The sequence below is a fragment of the Hypanus sabinus genome, chromosome 2 (genome assembly GCF_030144855.1).
Source record: "Hypanus sabinus isolate sHypSab1 chromosome 2, sHypSab1.hap1, whole genome shotgun sequence".
NCBI lineage: Eukaryota > Metazoa > Chordata > Chondrichthyes > Myliobatiformes > Dasyatidae > Hypanus > Hypanus sabinus.
The window spans coordinates 206,250,997-206,268,444 of NC_082707.1; positions in this window are offsets into that span (position 1 = coordinate 206,250,997).

Sequence of the window (17,448 nt, forward strand, 5' to 3'; positions counted from 1 at the left end):
GAAGTGCCCTCTTTTTATCACTACCATGAAGGAAGAGGCACAGGAGCCTAAATACATACTGAATGTTTCAGGAACAGTTTTTTCCCCTCTACCATCAGATTTACCAACAATAAACTCATGAACATACCTTACTATTTTTTTCTCATTTTGTTTTCTTTGTACACAACTTATTTAATTTAATTTTTGAAGGCATGATGAAGGCATTGAGAATAACATCAGCAAGTTTGCTGATGATACTAAGCTGGGTGGCAGTGTGACATATGATGAGGATGTTAGGAGAATTCAGGGTGTCTTGGATAGGCTGGGTGAGTGGGCAGATACTTGGCAGATGACGTTTAATGTGAGTAAGTGTGAGGTTATCCACTTTGGGAGTAAGAACAGGAAGGCAGATTATTATCTGAACGGTGTAGAGTTAGGTAAGAGAGAAATACAAAGAGATCTAGGAGTGCTTGTTCATCAGTCACTGAAGGTGAATGAGCAAGTGCAGCAGGCAGTGAAGAAGGCTAATGGAATGTTGGCCTTTATTACAAAGGGAATTGAGTACAAGAGCAAGGAAATCCTTTTGCATTTGTACAGAGCCCTGGTGAGACCACACCTGGAGTATTGTGTACAGTTTTGGTCTCCAGGGTTAAGGAAAGACATCCTGGCTGTAGAGGAAGTGCAGCATAGATTCATAAGGTTAATCTGGGATGTCCGGACTGTCTTACGCAGAGAGGTTAGAGAGACTGGGTTTGTACACGCTGGAATTAAGGAGATTGAGAGGGGATCTGATTGCAACATATAAGATTATTAAGGGATTGGACAAGACAGAGGCAGGAAATATGTTCCAGATGCCGGGAGAGTCCGGTACCAGAGGGCATGGTTTGAGAATAAGGGGTAGGTCATTTAGTACAGAGTTAAGGAAAAACTTCTTCTCCCAGAGAGTTGTGGGGGTCTGGAATGCACTGCCTCAGAAGGCAGTGGAGGCCAATTCTCTGGATGCTTTCAAGAAGGAGCAAGATAGGTATCTTATGGATAGGGGAATCAAGGGATATGGGGACAAGGCAGGAACCGGGTATTGAGAGTAGATGATCAGCCATGAATGGTCTACTTCTGTACCTATTGTCTATTGTCTAATTTTTAATTAATATATTCCTTATTATAATTTCTAGTTCTTTTATTATGTATTGCTCTGTTTTACTGTACAGTTGAAATGAAAAAGCGGCAGACAGAGGAGGAAGTGGGCAGACAGCATTGCAGAACGGACCGGAGAGAGCTTTGCCATAACTAGGCACTCACCCACAACCATGAGAGATGGAGGCAACTGATGCAGCGCTTCTGTCATCCAGCTTGTTAAGAGCCTTGTCTAAGTTCAAAGAGAAGAACATTATTCTCTTTGAATGTGGACATGGCTCCTCACAAGCTCTCGATTTGTTAATGTCTATGTTTTCTGTACTAGTTTTCATCAGCATAAAAAATTATTTACAAAACTAAAGGATGCAATGCCTTTTTGTCTTTGCTTTGTGCCCTGTTCTATTCCATTCATACACAGCACTAGCACTGCTGGCACTTATGGTCACCCTGTGGTATACACTATCGCAGTAATTGAGGGTATTTCTCCTCCAACCCAGCCCACTACTTGCAGCAGGAAAAAGCCCTACACTGTGGTCCTTTCCACTGAGCCTTGCGCTGGTTTCCCTCGAGCTTCAGTGCGTCGCTCAGCATATACTCCACAGCCTGGAATGTGCCAGTCAGCACGTTCCTCCGCGGATATCACTATTCAAATCTAATTAATCTCCGATATATTTTGAAAACGTTTGCAGTTTATTTTGAAGACATTGCTGTAGCTACTGTGATTTAGTTACAATGGATACACATTAAACATTTGTGATGTGGCTAATCATTATAGAAGCACTACAGTCAATTCACCCCTCTTCCAAGGGACTTTTCTGGGATCTCCTGTTCAAATCAGAGTGAATGGTTCCCTGCGTTTGTCTAAACTTAGAGAGCTCATACTGGACGCATTTCCCTTCTACTGATTGGCTACCACCCTTGAACCTAGATTCAGAGAGCAATTTTCTCTTCCATTCCTCTCATAGGCAGGTTTGTTTTTGTTTCAAAGGTCACTTACTTTTTCTCTTTTAATGTACTGAGTATTTCCAGCATTTTTCTAATTTCAGATATCCAGATCAGTGAACTTTATTTTACTTTTCCTTTTTTATGTTATTTCTGTTTCAACTTATTTAGGATTAAGATCAGTCTTCCAGAAACTGGATAAACAAATGCAGTGGATATTAACGTGTCCAAGAAACAATTGTTCTACTAACAATGTGCAAGTGGGTCTAACGTGTAAGAGTAGCTAATCAGCCCCATTAGCAAAGAAAATGTAGGCTGAAAAAGCACAGAAACATTAAGGATGTTGCCAGGTCTGGGGGATCTAAGTTATAAGGAAAGATTGAATAAGCTATTCCTTCGAATATGGAAGACTGAGAGGAGGTTTGACAGAGGTATACAGAAATATGGGTGGTATAGATGGGTAAACGCAAGTCAGCCTTTTCCACTGGGGTTGGGTGGGACTACAACAAGAAGTCATTGGTTAAGAGTGAAAGGTGAAAAGTTTAAGGAGAATATGAGGGGAAACTTCTTCACTCAGAGGTTCATGAGAGTGTAGAACGAGTTGCCAGCATAAGTGGTGCATGAGAGCTCGATTTCAATGTTTAAGCGGTTTGGATAGGTACATGGATGGTAGGTGTATGGAGGGCTTTAGTCCCAGTGCAGGTCGATGGGAGTGGCAGTTTAAATGGTTAGATTGACTAGATGGGCTGAAGGGCCTGTTTCTGTACTGTACTTCTCTATGAATCTATGAATAGCAAATCCACTCGACAGCCAAACAAAACATCGGTCTGCGTAACATTAGAACGGAAACAAAACATCAGTATGCATATCATTAGAATGGAAACAAAAACCTTGGTGCACATATCGTTAGAATGGAAGGTTTCTGCCACTGAATCAATCTTGTAAAAAGGTTTATTGCATAGTTATATTTGGGAAGTAAATTCTCATCAACAAAATCAAATTGTTTTACTTTTATTACTATAAGATTAGCAGGAACAATTATCTAAACCAAAGGAGGAAACTGCCAATACTGCAGCATTCCCTTGTCACGACGTACACCCATCAGCCCTAATTGATCCCTCAGATCTTGGAGTCTTTCTGTAGTATTAATATTAATAATTGATTGAGCACAGCGGAATGAAAGAGACGAAAGGTGAGCAATAGCATTTCATTTTTCAATCTACTAGAAAAATAATTCTTCGTAATGTTGTTATCTTTCAGGAGAAGTTAATCATCTGTACTTTGTTGTCATTTTCCTATGTGGTTACTTATGCATAGTTTTCTATTACTGAAGCAGAAGTTGCTCTTACCCAGTAGAGGTGCAGGCTCAGGGGCATGTCTGACCTACTTGTGTTCTGTTTCTTATATCCCTATGTAATTATGGTGAAAAGTTCATTCCAAATCTGCATGAGAAATGCTAATCAACACAGACAAAATGCTTGAAGAACTCAACAGGTCAGGCAGCATCTGTGTGAGGGGTCCCAGGTTCGGATCCTAAATGAGCTCCCAAATCTAGTCACTGTGGATGAAGTCACCGGGAGACATGGAAGCTAATGGATAAAGTAGTCTTTATTCAGCAGAACAAGCAGACATCATACTGGAGACATTCTTAGACAAGGCCTCCTTGACCCATTACGACATGACATTTTTATATACTGAAAATCAAAGGTAACAAGAGGACAACTCTATAGTTACAATGCATTCATACCACTTACTTTGAATCATACACCTAGGTCTTCACACCAACACTTAAGGCATTCTAAACTGAATGTTAATCACCACTGTCCCGCAGCTGCATTCATGCAAATACAGACATCTCAGGTCAATAGGGTGTATCTTAGTTTGCATTCGACCCCAGTCTGCAACTCCAGGAAGGGCATTGTTCTGAGTTGTAAACTCAATCTACAATCAACATTCAAATCTGAAAGCTGCTTGCTTTTGAAATTAGTATTTGCCATATCCCATAACTCCGGAGCACATCCTAACATAAGTGAATAAATAGTCTCTATTTCAGGCCGAGACCCTTCTTCAGCACTGGAAAGGGAAGGGAAAGATGACAGATCAAAAAAGTAGGAGGTGGGGGAAGGAGAATAGCTGGAAGGTGATAGGTGAAGCCAGGTGGGTAGGAAAGGTAAAGTGCTGGAGAGGAAGGAATCTGATAGGAGAGAAGAGTGGACAATGGGAGAAAGGGAAAAAGGAGGGAGGTGATAGGCAGGGTAAGTTATTATGTTACAGCTTAAGTAATATTAGGAGTTCACAACAGGAAAGAACTGAATCCACAGGTTCAAATTTTGTGTATTACAGTGGATTCTAGTTAATTGGGGCAGCACTTGTTTGGGACAATTCTTAAAGTATAAATATTGAGAAAATTGCTGGATTCCCTTTGTTAATTTGGGACATTAAGCTGCATAATTGAGATAGGAGCTTGTTGCCGATCATTTCTAACCAGCATCAGTTCATAGACTGGTGTGGTTGTTAGACCGTACTCCATGCCTCAAGCAAACAGTTCTTAAATAGCATCAGTTGTGTGTGCTTGTGTTATGTTATCCATTGGACTGACAGATGCCAAATTAAAAAGCAGTGATTTTTGACACTCCTTCATACAGAAAGACAATGAAGGCAGTCCATTATCTACAAGAGGTGTCTGCACTGATTTTATCCATCTATAGTCAATCAAATGAACATAGCATCAAGTATTCCAAAACTAATCCATAATCAAAACCAAAAACAGTTGTTGCTTGCCTGCAACCATAGGGACTGATGCGCTCACAGCTCCAATGATTGCTCCAAACGTCAAACACTTTATTTCACCCCTTATTAACAATTATGCACTATTGAGTGTTATCCCAGCGGTCAGCAAATATATGACCTCCGTTGGTCTCAAGCTACAAACTGCCACACAATATGCAAAAATGTGAAACTTATTTCCTTCGATTTACCATGCCTCCACTCATGAGACTAGTTAGCAAAGTACACGCGCACCACAGCATACACAAGAGATAGAGGACAGACACATGGCTCCTACACACCAGCTAAATTCCTCCATTGATAACTATTACAAAATAATACGTAGATTTGTAGTATGGTAGAGGTATCAGTAGTGTTCTAATTTGTTCTGTATTTCATTTAAATACATCATTTGTTTCTCAGGTAAATGATAGTTTGTCTATTTTTAACTATTTCTATGAAACTTCAGTGAATTGGGGCAGCTGCTTAACTGGGGCAAAGTGTACTGTTGATGTGTCCCAATTAGCCAGAATCGACTGTATATCTGAGCAAAACACAACATTAAGTGGTTTTATATTGCTATAACTGAAGCATGGAATAACATAACTGTGTGGCCTGATGCAATTGCAAAGGGGTTATAATTTTACATGAAAAATGTGTGATTGATGTTAAGATGGAAAGGTGGTACAAAGTGTTAAAATGGTATCTAGACCGACACAGTCTGGATCGATAGAAAACGGGCAAATAATGAAGTAAGTCACCCAAGTCCAGCCAGAGTTTGATCGGTTTAATATCTGGTGGCAATAGATATATTACAGTTTGTGGAAATGCCAGCAGCGGCCAGTAAAATGATACTTCATGTTGTCAACCATCAAAATGTATAATATAGCCCAGAGTATTGGCTTGATAAGTCCAAAATACTCACTAGTGTCTAAAGGTAAGAAATTTAGCACTTTATCGAGCGGTTACTCAAAAGGACTGTGGTCTGAAGATGTCCTTTTGATATATTGAGATGAAAATGCCGCAAGGGAGAGATACATTATTTCTTGTGAATTATCTGTTATGGCATAATGACTCAGTACATGTTTAGAACAAAACAGTCTTATTGATTATAGTTTGTATGAATCACAGATAGTGACACCGGGAGATTTATAGTCAAACTTTATTTTTAAAGTGGTTTTGTTTAACCCAGAGTAAAAACAACATATAGAATCAATAATAGAACAGTAAGCTATGAAATATAAAAAAAAACTTCTTTACAATTAATACCTTGAGAGACTCGTGTTGAGTTAAAAGATGGAGCAAAATGTTCTATGCAATTGTAAACCCTCATTACACAATGTTGTAGAGTAAGCACATAGTATTAAGCTTTATAAAATTCAGATCAAGTGATTTGTATGTGACACACTTTCAAAAGCAGAGTATACCATGCATGTGGTATTATGTTTTACCTTGAGCCCACTCCCCCTTGCTCACTGGAGTTTAGAAGAACAAGGGGGAATCTCATTGAAACCTATTGAATATTGAAAGGTCTGGATAGAATGGTGTGGGAAGGACACTTCCAGTGGTGGAGTCTAGGACCAGTGGGCACAAACACAGAATAGATGGATGCCTATTTAAAACAGAGATGAGGGGGATTTCTTTAGCCAGACGGTTGTGAATCTATGGAATTTTTTGCTATAGACAGCTGTGGGGGCCAAGTGATTGGGTATATTTAAAGGGAAGATTGATAGGCTCTTGATTAGTCAAGGCATCAAAGGTTACAGGGAGAAAGCAAGAGAATAGGTTGTGAGGGATAATAAATCAGCCTTGTGGAATGGTGGGGCAGACTCGATGAGCCCAATGGCATAATTCTGCTTCTATGTCCCATGGTCTAAATAGTGTATTAGAGATCAAGAAGAGAATTAACAGGAGAGTGAAATCTGTACAGATAAATAAGTTGCCTCACATTTGGCAACATGAAATGCAGCCTATCTTTAAGTTATTTCTGAGCTTGTAAATTCAAGCAGATAATGTTAAATGACACAGAGAGAAAGAAGAATGGTGCAATTAAACAATGTGACATGTGAAATAAAGCACAGAATCTGAAATGTAAGATAATAGTAACTTCTTCACTCAGAGGGTGGTGAGAGTGTGGAGTGAGCTGCCGGAGTGACTGGTGAATGTGGGTTCGATTTCAACATTTAAGAGAATTTTGTATAGGTACCTGCATGGGAGGGGTATGGAGACCTATAGCCCAGGTGCAGATCGATGGGAGAAAGCAGATTAATAATTCAGCATGGACTAGATGGGCCAAGTAGCCAGTTTCTATTTTGTAGTGTTCTATAACTCAGAATCTAGGATTCAATTGGCACAGATCAAGTCAGAACCTTGATATATGGAAGGTAATCGAAGCACGGTACTTGGTCCCTGCCTTTCAGATGAGATATTAAACAGAAGCAATGGTTGAGGTGTACATTTCCACTGGACTAGAGATGGCTGAAGTGTACATTTCTATTGGACGAGGGATGCCTGAAGTGTACATTTCCACTGGACTAGAGATGGCTGAAGTGTACATTTCTATTAGACGAGAGATGCCTGAAGTGTACATTTCTATTGGACGAGAGATGCCTGAAGTGTACATTTCTATTGGACGAGAGATGCCTGAAGTGTACATTTCTATTGGACGAGGGATGCCTGAAGTGTACATTTCTATTGGACTAAAGATGCCTGAAGTGTACATTTCTATTAGACGAGAGATGCCTGAAGTGTACATTTCTATTGGACGAGAGATGCCTGAAGTGTACATTTCTATTGGACGAGGGATGCCTGAAGTGTACATTTCTATTGGACTAAAGATGCCTGAAGTGTACATTTCTATTGGACGAGGGATGCCTGAAGTGTACATTTCTATTGGACGAGAGATGCCTGAAGTGTACATTTCTATTGGACGAGAGATGCCTGAAGTGTACATTTCTATTGGACTAGAGATGCCTGAAGTGTACATTTCTATTAGACGAGAGATGCCTGAAGTGTACATTTCTATTGGACGAGAGATGCCTGAAGTGTACATTTCTATTGGACGAGAGATGCCTGAAGTGTACATTTCTATTGGACGAGGGATGCTTGAAGTGTACATTTCTATTGGACGAGAGATGCCTGAAGTGTACATTTCTATTGGACGAGAGATGCCTGAAGTGTACATTTCTATTGGACGAGGGATGCTTGAAGTGTACATTTCTATTGGACTAGAGATGGCTGAAGTGTACATTTCTATTGGACTAAAGATGCCTGAAGTGTACATTTCTATTGGACGAAAGATGCCTGAAGTGTACATTTCTATTGGACTAAAGATGCCTGAAGTGTACATTTCTATTGGACGAGAGATGCCTGAAGTGTACATTTCTATTGGACGAGAGATGCCTGAAGTGTACATTTCTATTGGACGAGAGATGCCTGAAGTGTACATTTCTATTGGACGAGGGATGCCTGAAGTGTACATTTCTATTGGACGAGGGATGCCTGAAGTGTACATTTCTATTGGACGAGGGATGCCTGAAGTGTACATTTCTATTGGACTAGAGATGCCTGAAGTGTATACTTTTATTGGACTAGAGATGATTGAAGCGTACATTTATTTAAAATCCATTCCCAGTAAGGAATTTTCTGATTAAATTGCAAGGAATCCAACATGGTAGCTTCTCTTACTAACACTCCATTTAGAAAAGCCAGACTGCCAGCCTTCATTCTAACAGCTTTCTATAGGAGCACCATCAAGAGTGTTCTGTTAGCTGCATAATTGTGTGGACTGGAAGCTGCAAGGCAGAGGACCCCAAGGCGCTACAGAGAAAAGATAATAAAAATTACCAATATTTTCTCTCACCCTATTTGTTACATTTTGCAGGATGCAGGTCCTGAAGCATTGTTGAAGATCCCCACTACCCCTTCCACAATCTTTTTAACCCACTACCATCAGGAAGGAGGTACAAGAGCAGCAGGTCTAGGACTGCCAGATTGGGTAACAGCTTCTTCCTTCAGGCTATGAGACAATGAATACCCTGCCATCACTGAGATCTCGTCTCTTAGACAGCGAGATGTTTACTTTTTATTGTACTGTTTACCTGTGCTGCATATTACAGGAGTTTTCAATTATATTTTATCAATTTATTTGTGGCAATATTTTGCTTTATGTGCCTTGTGTGATACAGAAGGACATTGATTTGGATGGTTGGATATATGTACAGTCAGACGGCAATAAATTTGAACTTGAATTTGAACTTCTGTCAATGTTTTAAGAAATATGAATGTTTTTGAAAGTCAATTGCAAATAAAATCATAGTAAATAAATAAATCATAAAACATAGTAATATTTGTAAATTTTTAATCTTCTATCACTTAAAATAATTTAAAACATGACATCAAACAAAACTAACTTAATAGAACATCTGGTATATTCCTTCTGCTCTTCACTGGAGCTATTCCTATCCAGTTAAGTGATAGGATTACAGATTTATTCACTTAGTTATTTATATAGGGATATAGTGTGGAACAGGCCCATCTGGATCAATGAGCCGCACTGCCCAACAACCCCCGACTTAACCATAGCCTAATCACAGGACAGTTTACAAAGACCAATTAACCTAACTGTGGGAGGAAATCAGAGCACTGGGAGGAAACCCACATGGTCAGGGGAAGAATGTACAAAACAAACTCCTTACAGATGATGCCAGGCTTGAAGTCTGATGTCCCGAGCTGTAGTAGCATCATGCTAACTGAGACCACCATGCAGAATAAACATTAGAATGCAGCTGAGGAATCACTGATTAAACCCAGTCAACAAATTCATAACTTTTACAGAGACCATTTAATGTTTCCTAATCAGCAGCAAATAAAATAACCCCTTGAGTTATAGAGCACATGAGCAGGCCCTTCTTCCCTACTCACCAATGCTATTACAAGGATTACCCCCTTAGTAATAATAATCAGTTGGCCGCAGAGAGAATCTGTATTTACTAACAAGTACCTTTATAGGCTCAACTAAAGAGCACATACATTTATCTGTGTGCACATTTCCATGAACCATCAAAGAATAGTAATGAAAAAGATAATATTCAGGAAAGGAATCTACGCTGGCCTGATGCTCGTGATCTAATCTTCACAGGCTTGTGAGGTACTCCACATCCATGATGGTTGGCCTCTGAAGAGCTGTCACTACTTATCTTCTTCACTATGAAGAAATACTCAAATAGCAAAATAGTTCAAAAGTGGGTGAGAAGGGAAGTCAAAGCTAAAGGAGAAACAAAAGAGAGGGCATACGTCAAGGCTATCCCTCAAGGTCGAGGATGATGGTCTTTGTTCCATTTCCACAGAATGAAGACGCCTGTGCATGCATTTGCTTAATGTGTACTTGATGTTGCACTTTAAGAAGCACACTATACTTCACAAATCAACCAACTGATTCCAATGGCATGGAAACCAGGATGATTGGAGCTGATAGATTCGTTGCAGCCTTCATCCACCTTCAGAGCTGTTGAGTTCGAAGTAACTTCGTTCACCGGTTCCACCATTGAGGTCTTGGTTGGATTGTTCTTTGTCAGGGACCTCACCCTTGACCTCACTGCCATAAGTGACCCTACCAGGAGACAGCTCCAGATGGCATCGCTTTCGGGATCTCGGGATCTCGGGACAACACACGCTTCTCCACCACAACAAGGTGACAATCCATAGAGAAGAGAGGGCATACAACAAAGCAAAAATTAACACGGAGGATTGGGAAGTTTTTAAAACCCTAGAGAGAGCAACCAAAAGAATCATTAGAAGGGAGAAATGAAATATGAAAGCAAGCTAGCAAATAATATCAAAATGGATAGTAAAATCTTTTTCAAATATGTAAGAAATAAAAAAGAGGTGAGAGTGGATATAGGACAGCTAGAAAATGAAGGTGGAGAAATAATAACAGGGGAACAATGAGATGGAAGATGAATTAAATGAGTATTTTGCATCAGTCTTCACAGTGGAAGACATTAGCAGTGTTCCATACATTGGAGTGTATGAAAGAAGAGAAGTGAGTACAGTTACTATTACAAGGGAGAAGGTGCTCAAAAAGCTGAAAGATCTAATGGCACATAAGGCAGCTAAAACAGATGAACTGCACCTTAGGGTTCTGAAAGAGGTAGTGTTAGAGATTGTAGAGACATTAGCAATGATCTTTAAAAATCATTGGACTCTGACATGGTTAGAGCATAGGCTGATTAGTAGGAGGCAGCGAATGGGAATAAAAGGATTCTTGTCTGGTTGGTTGCCAGTGACGAGTGGTGTTTTGCAGGGGTTTGTGTTGCAACCATTTCTTTTGATGCTGTGTATCAAGTTTGTTGTCAAATTTCCAAATGATACAAAGATTGGTGGAAGGACAGGCAGTGTTGAGGAAATAGAAAGGCTGCAGAAGGACTTAGACAGATTAGGAGAATGGGCAAGAAAGTGACAAATGAATATAATGTTGGGAAATGCTTGGTCATGCACATTGGTAGTAGAAATAAGTGTGCAGAGTATTTTCTAAATGGGGACAGAATCAAAAAATCTGAGATACAAAGGGACTTGGAGGTCTTGTGCAGACCACCCTAAAGGTTAATTGGTGGTGAGGAAGACAATGAAATGTTAGCAGTCATTGCAAGAGGGATGTAACGCTAAGGCTTTATAAGGCACTGGTAGAGCCTCACCTTGAGTATTGTGAATGGTTTTGGATTGCTCATCTTAGAAAAGATGTGGTGGCATTGGAGGGGGTCCATGGGAGGTTCACAAGGATGATTTCAGGAATGAAATGGTTATCAAATGAAAAATGTTTGATGGCTTTGGATCTGTGCTCACTGGAATCTAGAAGGATAAGGGGGGATCTACCTCATTGAAACTTTTCAAGTGTTGGAAGGCTCAAATAGAGTTGATGTGGAAAGGGTGTTTCCCATGGTGGAGGAGTCTAGGACAAGAGGGCACAGACTTAGGATGGAGGGACAGAGATACAGAGAAATTTCTTTAGCTAGAGAGTGGTGCAGTTGTGGAATTTGTTACATGTGCAGCTGTGGAGACTGGGTTGTTGGGTATATTTAAGGCAGAGATTGATAGGTTCTTGATTGGACACGGCATCAAAGGTTACAGGGAGAAGGCCAGGAAGTGGTTCTTACTTCAGTGGTTGGTAAGTTGATGGAGAAGATCCTGAGAGGTGGGATTTATGAACATTTGGAGAGGCATAATATGATTAGGAATAGTCAACATGGCTTTGTCAAAGGCAGGTCGTATTTTACGAGCCTGATTGAATTTTTTGAGGATGTGACTAAACACATTGATGAAGGACGAGTAGTAGATGTAGTGTATATGGATTTCAGCAAGGCATTTGATAAGCTACCCCACACAAGGATTGTTGAGAAAGCAAGGAAGCATGGGATCCAAGGGGACATTGCTTTGTGAATCCAGAACTGGCTTGCCCATAGAAGACTAGAGTGGCTGTAGACGGGTCATATTCTGCTTGGAGGTCAGTGACCAGTGGTGTGCCTCAGGGATCTGTTCTGGGACCCGTTCTCTTCATGATTTTTATAAATGACCTGGATGAGGAAGTGGAGGGATGGGTTAGTAAATTTGCTGATGACTCAAAGGTTGGGGGGTGCTGTGAATAGTGTCAAGGGCTGCTAGAGGTTACAGCAGGACATTGATAGGATGCAAAACTGGGCTGAGAAATGGCAGATGGAGTTCAACCCACATAAGTGTGAGGTGGTTCATTTTGGTAGGTCAAATATGATGGCAGAATGTAGTGTTAATGGTAAGACTCTTGGCAGTGTGGAAGATCAGAGGGATCTTGGGGTCCAGGTCCATAGGACACTCAAAGCTGCAGCACAGGTTGACTGTGGTTAAGAAGGTGTATTAAGAACTGTGGGATTGAGTTCAAGAGCTGAGAGGTAATGTTGCAGCTATATAGGACCCTGGTCAGACACCAATTGGAGTACTGTGTTCAGTTCTGGTCACCTCACTACAGGAAGGATGCAAAGGAGTTTTACAAGGATGTTGCCTGGTTTGACAGACATGCCTTATGAGAATAGTTTGAGTGAACTCGGCCTTTTCTTCTTGGAGCGAAGGAGAATGAGAGGTGACCTGATGGAGGTGAATAAGATGATGAGAGGCATTAATTGTGCAGATAGTCAGAGGCTTTTTCCCAGGGCTGAAATGGCTGCCACAAGAGGGCACAGGTTTAAGATGCTTGGAAGTAGGTACAGAGGAGATGTCAGGGGTAAGTTTTTTTTTATAAACAGAGTGGTGAGTGTGTGGAATGGGCTGCAGGCGACAGTGGTGGAGGTAGATATGATAGGGTCTTTCAAAGAGATTCTTGGATAGGTACATGGAGCTTAGAAAACTAGAGGACTAAGGGTAACCCTCGGTAATTTCTAAAGTAAGTACATGTTTGGCACAGCATTGTGGGCTGAAGGGCCTGTATTGTGCTGTAGGTTTTCTATGTTTCTAAGTGAGTCTGAGGAGGAGAAAAAAAAGATCAGCCATGATTTAATGGTGGAGCAGACTTGGTGGATCAAATCGCTTAATTCATCTCATGGTCTCATGGCCTCACTTTCCACTCAAAACTCTTCATTTTTATACTCTTGCCTCCTTAGCTCAAATGCTGCTCTTCATTCTCTTTCTCAAGGTCACTTAGCTGACCTGGGTCACCTTCTTCTTGGCTCTGGTAATGCTACATGCCTTTTCGCCTGCATTTGGTCCGTATGATTGCACACTTTTCTTATCCATATTCCTGTGCAAAGTTCTTAATTTGCCCATTCAAAGCAACAGATTCTCCAAAACTCAAAAGATCTAGGCTTTGCTCACAGCAAATCATAACTGGAGACCTGTTCCACATCACGCAAGCTTTAAGCTTTATTGAAGTAATTTTGTGCAACCCTCTCACTAGGCTCATTTACAAACTTGACTCGTTAGTTGGCCCTAAAAACAGCCACAGAATTCAGCAGTGAGAAGGTCAACTTTCATAAACAATATATGTCTAGGGTCAGTATGGTTTGGGGTTCAACCAAACAGGAACAGTGTGATGTTCGGATCAAAGAAATCTTGATCTGAGCAAATGCTGTGTAAATTCTGTCCATACAGAATTGTTAGCTGTAAAGAAATAACATATCGTACACTGCTATAAATTTTAAAGGAGTACATTTACTAATTTCAGCTTTATCAAACAGATAATAGGGAAGAGAAAAGAAAAAGAAAATAAATGGGCCCATGATTAGTTAAACCAGACCAATATGCACATAAACATTGGAGCTCATACTAGAGTCATCATTTACTCATGCATGGGACTCCCAGTCTGCATGAAAGAACTTTTCACTTTCCAAATATCCAACAAAGCCCATCTCGAACAAATTGGCTCTTCTTCAGGAGTACAGGCCCTTCCTCTTTGAACTGAGTCATCTCCACAAAGTAGTTTGTGAAATGGGGTTCTCTTTGCATCGGCATTCTGCAGCTTTTCCCCTTTGTCCCGCTCCGCAGCTCCTGCCAAAAGACCCCAAACCAGTCTACCATCCATCGCATAACTCTCCTCACCCCACTCTCTCTAGAAATTTCTCCTGATCCCAATCATCACTGGCTGACACAACATTCCTAAGTTGAAGAGCAGGGCTTCTTATCTCCAGCAGAAACCAAAACATTCTACCAGCAGGACAGACTGCTTTAGCAGAAACTGCTGAAATGAAATGCCTACAGCACAGTGGTAGAAATCGTAATTAGGGCATTGCATGTGCTATCATGATCTTCTCACAACTCTTGCATTTCCCCATCCAAATAGTTAAATCATAAAACCATAAGGTATTGTTACGTACCCCCTAACTGGGTCACTTACCAGCAAAGATAGAGAGGTCCGTTAATGTCTGATGGTACTATTTTTAAAAGTCTTTATTTATAAAGGGGCACAAAAATAAGATTAATACAAACATTCAGATAATATACGTCATCAATACTCAATCTAAAAGTGCGAGTATAATAATAATCATCAGTAAGAAACAGCTCGATCGTTTGTCGAGGGGATAATATATTGTCCGATGGAAATATAAAAGTCACTCAGTTCCTGCAGGCTTCAGCCTTTGGGGACCGCTGGGTTTTCACTTGTTGGAGAGAGAGAGATTTGTGAGAAAAGAAACTTGCCCGGGTCTTTTATGAAGCAAATCCGTTGAATCGGGAAAGTTGGTTCCCTGTTGTTAGTTCAAGAAAATCGTTTCGGTGGTACCCGCCACCAGCCCTCAGGCGAGGGAACCGAACGCACGTGGCTTCCTTCCAATGGCTTCCCGCTACTACGGGATTGTTAGCGTTTCTTCTGATGCGTCTGAAGGGGGTGTTCCCCAGACCCTCTTTTATACTTCCTCACAGGGTCTCAGATGTCAATCAGGTTGGGATGATGCAATCTCTCTCCCAACCAGCCCACTTTGCCTGAGGGCTTGCACATAGTGTAGTCCCCAATCCACAAACGTTGTCTCCAGGAGACAATGGCCAGGTCTCTCTCATTTCCTGGGTCCTCTGAGCCAACCCAATAATGCTCTTGCGATTCTCACAAAGGAGGGGGCTCCCCCGCCCCTTCGGCCCCTCAGAGCTGTGGTGCATTCATAACACCCCCTTTCTTCAAAGCATTTTCACCAGCGGTGAAACAAAGTAGTACAGAGTCTTACAGGGCATTAGGGTTCAGAAGCTAACACAATACAAAAGTTTTTTTTTCTACAGAGCAATACAGTGATACATTCAATTCAGCATCCAAATGGTTAATGATTACAGTGGCATTTCCTTTAATATTTTAACATCTTGTACCTTACTAAAGTCTTGTAGCATCAGACTTCAACTTAATAACCACCTATTCTTTTTTCAGCAACAAAACTAAGGAGATGTGATCTTCGCTTATGTGCATCTACAAAAGTTTATGCGAATACTAATCGTTTCCGTCGTTTTCACTTAACAGGCAGGTTTCCAAAGGGGCTGTCTTTATTATTTACAGGCTGTGGCGAAATCCCGTACAACCTGCTTTGCTATTTAAAATGGCATCCCCATTAACCGTCGCCTCTTTTCTGGTGAGTTCCCACGTGGGGAACTTGAGTAATCTGGCGAGGTAAACTCCCGCCCGCCTTTTTCATAGGGGTTATTTTATTAACACCATGTCCCAAACTTAGACCATTTCCCCTCAATTCTTTAATTTTACCCAGGTGGCTAGCCCTCTCATCAGGCTATTGGGTTTTAATTCGAACTCTTTGTTCACACAGCATTTCGAGTTCGGCCTCTTCACACCACATCCTGGAATAACAATAGCGTGGGGGGCCCTGACATCTCCTGGCCTAATCTGTAAGCGATCTGCAGGGTTTAAAATTCCTTCATTCGATTTGGGAACTACAGATTTCCCGTTCCCTTCAATGATAATAATTATCTCCCCATTTGTGAACTCTGCATTAACTTTCAGCACACACACTTGGGAACTCTCACTTCCCACTATTACCAAGGTTAACCCTTTCTTCACTGAACCCAGTCTATCTGACCCAAAAGGACGGCCGTCCCGTTCAGCTGAATCAAATACCTCAGACTTTCTCTGAGCTCCGTTACTAGTTTCAGTACCACGTGCATCCCCATCTTGGATACACTTAAACGGGACATTGACCTCTTCCAGGCTTTCAATACCCGTACCCTTTTCAAACTCCAAATTCCCCTGATCCTCCTAGTTACTCTCTGGGCAACTCCCTTCCGGAGTAAACTCAACCCCGAAACAACCTCATCTGCCAACCCAGCAGACTTCTTCAAGGCAAGGGCACCCTTTTCATCCAGGACTGCCCTCATTTCATTATCGGGAACACCTTTAGAATTTTCAACTTCGTCAGGTCTGCCAAACCAGACAGATCATCCCTGTCCAACGCTGGACCTCTTAACCACTCTAACGGTTCCTCATCTTCACTTTCTGCCTCGAGAACTTTCCTCCTCGCTAATGGCAGATCTACCTCCTTTCCCTTACTCTCTTTCACTTTACTACTCTTCGTTTTACCACCCTCTTAACCCTCGTGGCACGGGGTCGGTGAAAATGTCTCGGCGGAATCAAAACTGGCCAGATTTAAACTGCTCTCGTTCTCAGCTGCCTTTCTCGACAGGCTGCGAGTGACTGCACATGCGGGATAGATCTGGGACTCTAGGGGTGGAGCCGCAACACTCACCGGCCGGCCGGTCCTCGTCATGGCTGCCCAAACCTTACCACCTGCTAAATCGTTACCAAGAAGGACGTCCACGTCAGTTCTCGGGAATTCTGAGGGCACCCCTATTTCAACTGGTCCAGACACCAGTTCGCAATCCGTAATGACCTTATATAAAGGCACCATTTCTATCCTTTTACTGATTCCCTTCACCGCTACCATGCCCGTTTTCCGACCAAATTCCAGTACCTTACTGCTGATCAACGACAGCTCAGCCCCGGTGTCTCTCTAGATTCGTATGGGAACTGGTGGCTCCCCTTCCTCAAAGACACGGTTCCGTGTGTCAGACGAGTCTCAGACCCTTCTCGTACTCTGTCTACCCGGGGCTCTCTTGTTGATTTACTGATTACCACGGCACACCCGATAGGGACTGCGGCTTTCCCTTTTCCCATCTCCTTCC